The sequence below is a fragment of the Leptonotus elevatus genome, chromosome 1 (genome assembly GCF_054856555.1).
Source record: "Leptonotus elevatus isolate MCC_2025b chromosome 1, RoL_Lele_1.0, whole genome shotgun sequence".
Taxonomy (NCBI): Eukaryota; Metazoa; Chordata; class Actinopteri; order Syngnathiformes; family Syngnathidae; genus Leptonotus; species Leptonotus elevatus.
The window spans coordinates 3,211,509-3,218,414 of NC_141239.1; positions in this window are offsets into that span (position 1 = coordinate 3,211,509).

The following is a 6,906-nucleotide window of genomic DNA, read 5'->3' on the forward strand; positions in this document are numbered from 1 at the left end:
AAGTGACCCAAATAGATGATCTGACCCAACTTCTGGGTTGTTTTATACAAAATGACCCCAGTTTTGACTCAAAGTTGGGTCAAATTGACCCAAGTAGAGGATCAGTCCATTTTTGACCCAAAGTTAGATTATTTTTGGCCCAATTATTTTTAGAGTGTGGGGTCCGTGCATGAGATTGCACAAAGGGCGTTGATACAGGTAAGCTGCAAGATCTCCCCTAGCGGATGATGTAAAATCTGGTTTACTTTTACTCTGCACTTACTATTGCACCCGTTTTTACGCCGAGTTTCTGTCTATGAAAATAGAGCCCCAAGTGTGGAGTTATATTTTTGTGACATCCCAGTGGGGCAAATTTCAGAAAGGTTCAAACAAAACACACCTTCAAAGTCACAGATACTACAGTGTAGAACATGAGGATGGAGCCACCAAATGTAAGTAATATCACATGCATTGTGTATTGGTATTCTTGATAAAGAAATCTATGGCAGCTACTTGTCGTACACTCTACAAACAGTTGGGTCAAAAATAACCCAATTATGGGTCAAAAATGGACCGATCATCTACCTGGGTCTATTTGACCCAACTTTGAGTCAAGAAATGGGTCTTTTAGTGTAAAACAACTCAAATATTGATCAGATCCTTTACTTGGGTCAAAAAAGGGAGTCATTTTGTAAAAAAACGACACAGAAAGTTGGGTCAAATTGAACCATAAAGTGGATCGGTGCATTTTTGATCCATAATTGGGTTACTTTTGACCCAACTCTTTTTAGAGTGTATGTTTGACTACTATAAGAGGGGCAAGTATATTTTGATACAGCCATTTGAACGTCACTTTCCCCTTTTAATACGTGCCAGTCTTTTATTTTGTGTCGTGTACATGACAGCCTCCAGATGCGTAGGCCACTTGGGTGGGGTCAAGTATTGTTGTGCTTTAAGAGCCATTTCCTGCAGGTAAATCCAACGGATTTTATAAAGGTCTGCACTGTCCACACGCAGGCATAGGCCATCCGTCAGTGCCGGGCGGAAAACAAAACCCTGCATTGCCTTTTGCTTCGTTTTTTAACAGCTTTTTTTTTTTTTTTTTTTTTTTTTACGGGGTGACTGACAGTTGGCTGGGCGCTGCCGTTCCAACCCCCTTCCCCCCTCCGCCCCCCACTACTGAAACCACTCCTCGCGTATTTCATGCTGAGATATTGTAGACGACAGTGGCCGACCTGGTGGAAAAGGGTTTGGAGAACACAGTTTCCAGAGGCTGGAGGCACTTAAAATGCCAGTTGAACAAAAGATTTTACGGTAAAATCAATGAAACCGCAGAGAGGAATACAAGCAGAGTTAATGAGACGAGACGCAGATTGGACAAGACAGCAAGGCAAATAGATGATTGACTGGATAGACATGAAGGTGACGAGGACACGGCCAATCTAAGGTCACGAAAAAGATCACATGATATACTGTATGCGTTTTTTGTCACATGATATATGTGTATGCACATCACTTGGTGTAAACACGTCACATGGTGTATGCACACGTTACATGATCTGTGCACGTCACATGGAGTATTAACGTTTTTTTTCTCCATAGGTTTGGCACCTTTCTTGAAACTGAGATGACATTTTCAAAACTGCAGGCTCAATTGACCAAACAGACTTACATTTGTGCACAACCTATCAGTGTATTAGCAAAAGCTCGTATCTATCCCAAAATATAATCACACAAGTTCCTTTCCCGGTACTGTCACAACTGCAAAGATCCTTATCAATTGCTTTGGCTCCTCTGCGTTCATTTAGTGCTTTTGCCAAAAGTAACTTGGATGATTTTGCGCAACACCTTGGATCATTTGCAAAAGCTCATATCTCTCCCAAAACAGCTTACATATGTGTCAAAATCACATTTCAATGTCATGCAACTAGTCAGTGCCCCCAAAATGCATCGTCCCTTTGGCATTCTGTGAGCACTGCAAGTCAAAATGATTAGATGTTTTGTCACAACAGCAGAAGTGCCGCTAACAAAATACAATTATATATAAAACTGAGGGGGGAAAAGGATTTGACAAGAGCAGTTTTAAAAGTTTGCGGTTCGACATACTGCACTCACAGTCAAGGAAATGGCAACACCTTTTATTGACACAAAGTTACGTACACATTAGAGTGCAACAAAAGAAAGTGTAAGCCCAAATCTGTATATTCATGAAAAATTAATAACTAAAATTATACCTAGCGCACAGCGTAAATACCAACTACTGTAACACTTTCACTACACAGTCAATTTGACTCTATTTAGAGTGGGACAAAATAGACTCAGTTTTAGAGTAATATTTACACTTGGAAGAGTGTAAAATAAAGAAGTGAAAAATAAATAGCTTGGGAGACAGCCAATCGCCTCCTGAGCAACAGAGCTCCTGCTGTGTGTTACTGTAGTAAGTATATCGCTCGTGTCAGCTGGAATCTTCATAACTCCGAGACCAAAAACCTCTTGGAGCTAAGCAAACAGTCGATGTCAAGTTATTTGATTTACGTGCAGTTTTTCCAAATTAAAAGAGAGACAAGCATTCACTTGAAGATTCCAACCGGGATTCACTCAATGACAAGTTTTTCTTTTCTTCCTTTTATTTTTTTCAAGGCGTTGATCATTAGTTGACCATTAGGTGAAAAACCTTTCAAACAAGAAAACACAATATGTACAAAATATTACAAACCAGCACATTGAAAAAATCTGGATTTAGCAAAATTCATCAATATTCTATATTCAACGCAAACTATTTTTTATATCAATATAACCCATTCAATAAAGATACATTAAATTCGTTTTTTTAACTTATTTACATTATTTCTTAACACATAATTAAATTATGTTTAAACCTCATTTAATTGAAAAATCCCCCTTTTTTTTTTATCCTGTGACCATTCACACCTCAACAAATGCTACCAATAAGCCCTCATTCAACTCCTGCTAATTCTGAATCGTCATCACAAACTTTTCACCATGACTGAACGCAGGCTAGAAACCGAGCGTATCAATTCAAGCAATCAACATTTAGCCAGCAGTCAACACCCTTATAGCAACACCCGTCCTCCTAAACACCGTGCCGCTCATCATATTAACTTAACAGACACGGTGGCTGTAGCCGCGGCCGTTTCCCAACCTGAAGGTTCCTCAACCCTTCAGTGACTTTTATTATTTTTGTCAATTCTTTATTTTACTCTCTTCCAAGTGTAAATATGACTCTAAAACTGAGTCTAATTGGTTCCACTCAAAATAGAGTCAAATCCACTCACTATCGTCCCTTCTCTTTGTTTGGCCAAAGGTTTTTATCCACGTCGCAGCCGATATTTTCCCTTGCAATGCTAACTGTAGGCTAAATGTACACAACCATTTGCACAGATCCAATGAGGCAATTGAGACATGTACGAAGACATTGGCAATTTGACGAAAGCAATGAGAAATGCCGTTCAGTTGAGACCCGATTGTAAGGTCGTTTTGGAATTTGTCCATGGTATTTTAAGAAAATGTGACAAACCTATGGAGAAAAACTGTAATAAACTAAATCATTTATAATTTGACCAGTTACTGCCTCGGCAAAATTTACTTTGGAATCAAAAATTTTTCCTTGACATTTAAGAAGAATTGATGCGCTATAATTAATCGATATCGGATTGAATTGAAGTGAGTCGAATCGAATCGTAATCGAATCAATTGATGAAATTACAATCGATACGGTATGTGGTCTGCGCACACGTCACCTGGATGATTAACTTGCCGCATGGTGTATGCACGCGTCAGACGATGCGTACACGTCACATCACTTGCAGGTCACAGGGTGTATACATATGACATGGTGTATGCGCGTCGTATGGTGTCTATATACGTCACATGGTGTATGCACTTGTCACATGGTACACACACGCCACATCACTTGCAGGTCACAGGGTGTATACATATGACATGGTGTATGCGCGTCGTATGGTGTCTATATACGTCACATGGCGTATGCACTTGTCACATGGTACACACACGTCACATCACTTGCAGGTCACAGGGTGTATACATATGACATGGTGTATGCGCGTCGTATGGTGTCTATACGTCACATGGTGTATGCACTTGTCACATGGTACACACACGTCACATCACTTGCAGGTCACAGGGTGTATACATATGACATGGTGTATGCGCGTCGTATGGTGTCTATACGTCACATGGTGTATGCACTTGTCACATGGTACACACACGTCACATCACTTGCAGGTCACAGGGTGTATACATATGACATGGTGTATGCGCGTCGTATGGTGTCTATACGTCACATGGCGTATGCACTTGTCACATGGTACACACACGTCACATCACTTGCAGGTCACAAGGTGTATACATATGGCATGGTGTATGCGCGTCGTATGGTGTCTATACGTCACATGGTGTATGCACTTGTCACATGGTACACACACGTCACATCACTTGCAGGTCACAAGGTGTATACATATGGCATGGTGTATGCGCGTCGTATGGTGTCTATACGTCACATGGTGTATGCACTTGTCACATGGTACACACACGTCACATCACTTGCAGGTCACAGGGTGTATACATATGACATGGTGTATGCGCGTCGTATGGTGTCTATACGTCACATGGTGTATGCACTTGTCACATGGTACACACACGTCACATCACTTGCAGGTCACAGGGTGTATACATATGACATGGTGTATGCGCGTCGTATGGTGTCTATACGTCACATGGCGTATGCACTTGTCACATGGTACACACACGTCACATCACTTGCAGGTCACAAGGTGTATACATATGGCATGGTGTATGCGCGTCGTATGGTGTCTATACGTCACATGGTGTATGCACTTGTCACATGGTACACACACGTCACATCACTTGCAGGTCACAAGGTGTATACATATGGCATGGTGTATGCGCGTCGTATGGTGTCTATACGTCACATGGTGTATGCACTTGTCACATGGTACACACACGTCACATCACTTGCAGGTCACAGGGTGTATACATATGACATGGTGTATGCGCGTCGTATGGTGTCTATACGTCACATGGCGTATGCACTTGTCACATGGTACACACACGTCACATCACTTGCAGGTCACAGGGTGTATACATATGGCATGGTGTATGCGCGTCGTATGGTGTCTATACGTCACATGGCGTATGCACTTGTCACATGGTACACACACGTCACATCACTTGCAGGTCACAGGGTGTATACATATGACATGGTGTATGCGCGTCGTATGGTGTCTATACGTCACATGGCGTATGCACTTGTCACATGGTACACACACGTCACATCACTTGCAGGTCACAGGGTGTATACATATGGCATGGTGTATGCGCGTCGTATGGTGTCTATACGTCACATGGTGTATGCACTTGTCACATGGTACACACACGTCACATCACTTGCAGGTCACAGGGTGTATACATATGACATGGTGTATGCGCGTCGTATGGTGTCTATACGTCACATGGTGTATGCACTTGTCACATGGTACACACACGTCACATCACTTGCAGGTCACAGGGTGTATACATATGACATGGTGTATGCGCGTCGTATGGTGTCTATACGTCACATGGTGTATGCACTTGTCACATGGTACACACACGTCACATCGCATACAGGTCACAGAGTGTATTCATATCACATGGTGTTTTCACATGTCACACGGTGTTTGAATGGAGGTTTATCAGGTGCACGTAAAGCGGCTCTCCACTCCTTTATCAACGTGCCCACAAAGGGCAAGCAAAGGTTGGCAATGTGATGAAAGGGAAGCAATGTAGTCTGGCTGTTGTGGCATGACAGCTTTCTGCCTCCTCCTCCTCCTCCTCCTCCTCCTCCTCCTCCTCCTCTTCTCTTCCCCCCTCATTGAGTGAGCGTAAATATTTGTGAGTGTGAAAACTCCACGTTTGAGTGCGCGGATGTGGATGGATTATTTGACTTGGGGTTTAAGGGAGGCTCTTGTGTTACAACATGACGCCATTACAGCTACACGGCGGTATAATAATGTGAACAATCATGATGATAAATGTGGAATTGCTGTTTGGATATATTTCATGCTAAAATGTGTTATTAGGAGTCTAATTAATACCTTTATGATATTAAATATTCATTTGCTTGGAGGCTTGAAGTCCCAGTAGGCCCTTAGATCAGCTATTAGCGCAGCTATTAGCTCATCGGAGCGACCGGAATTTTTCTTTTCATTAGTGCACATTGTGTATGGAAATTTGGTCTGGCGGCATCCCATCTTGCCGCCGACCCTCCTCGCCCCTCCCACCCCCCTCGCCCGCGGGGCCAATTAGGGCGTGGAAACTAAACGAAGCGTGGCGGCAAAGTGTGTTTACTTCAAAACCTGGTTGTTAATTTGGAGAGCTGGCTCGTATCGGGAGAGCGTCTGGATTGGGAACGTGGAGGATTTTCATTTTGTATCCGCATGTTTTGTTGTTTTTGTTGTTGATGACTGACGCGTTCACAACTTCACACAAACACACATAAACACGCGTGCGGGTGCAGCCGCTTCTTCGATGTCAGAACAATTGTAGAGTTCAGCAAACGTCAGAATCACTCTTCTGTGTTTTGCTTTTTCCTTGGATTTTTTTAGGGAAAAGAATACACATGCGGATCGTCAACGTTGTTTGAAAAAAAGTTCAGTTGAGCTGTTTTATTTTACAATGGTTGGTACATGTCTTCTTTTTACAATTACAAATTAAAATGTTAAGTGAGCAATTGACTAACACATTGGGCAAATTACTAACTTACTAATTAAAAAGGAATACAGTAACTAAATAGTTAACTGACTCACCACTAAATAACTACCTGACTAACCGAGTGACTCATTGACTAACTAGCTAACTCACTCACTCACTTACTAATGACCTAAA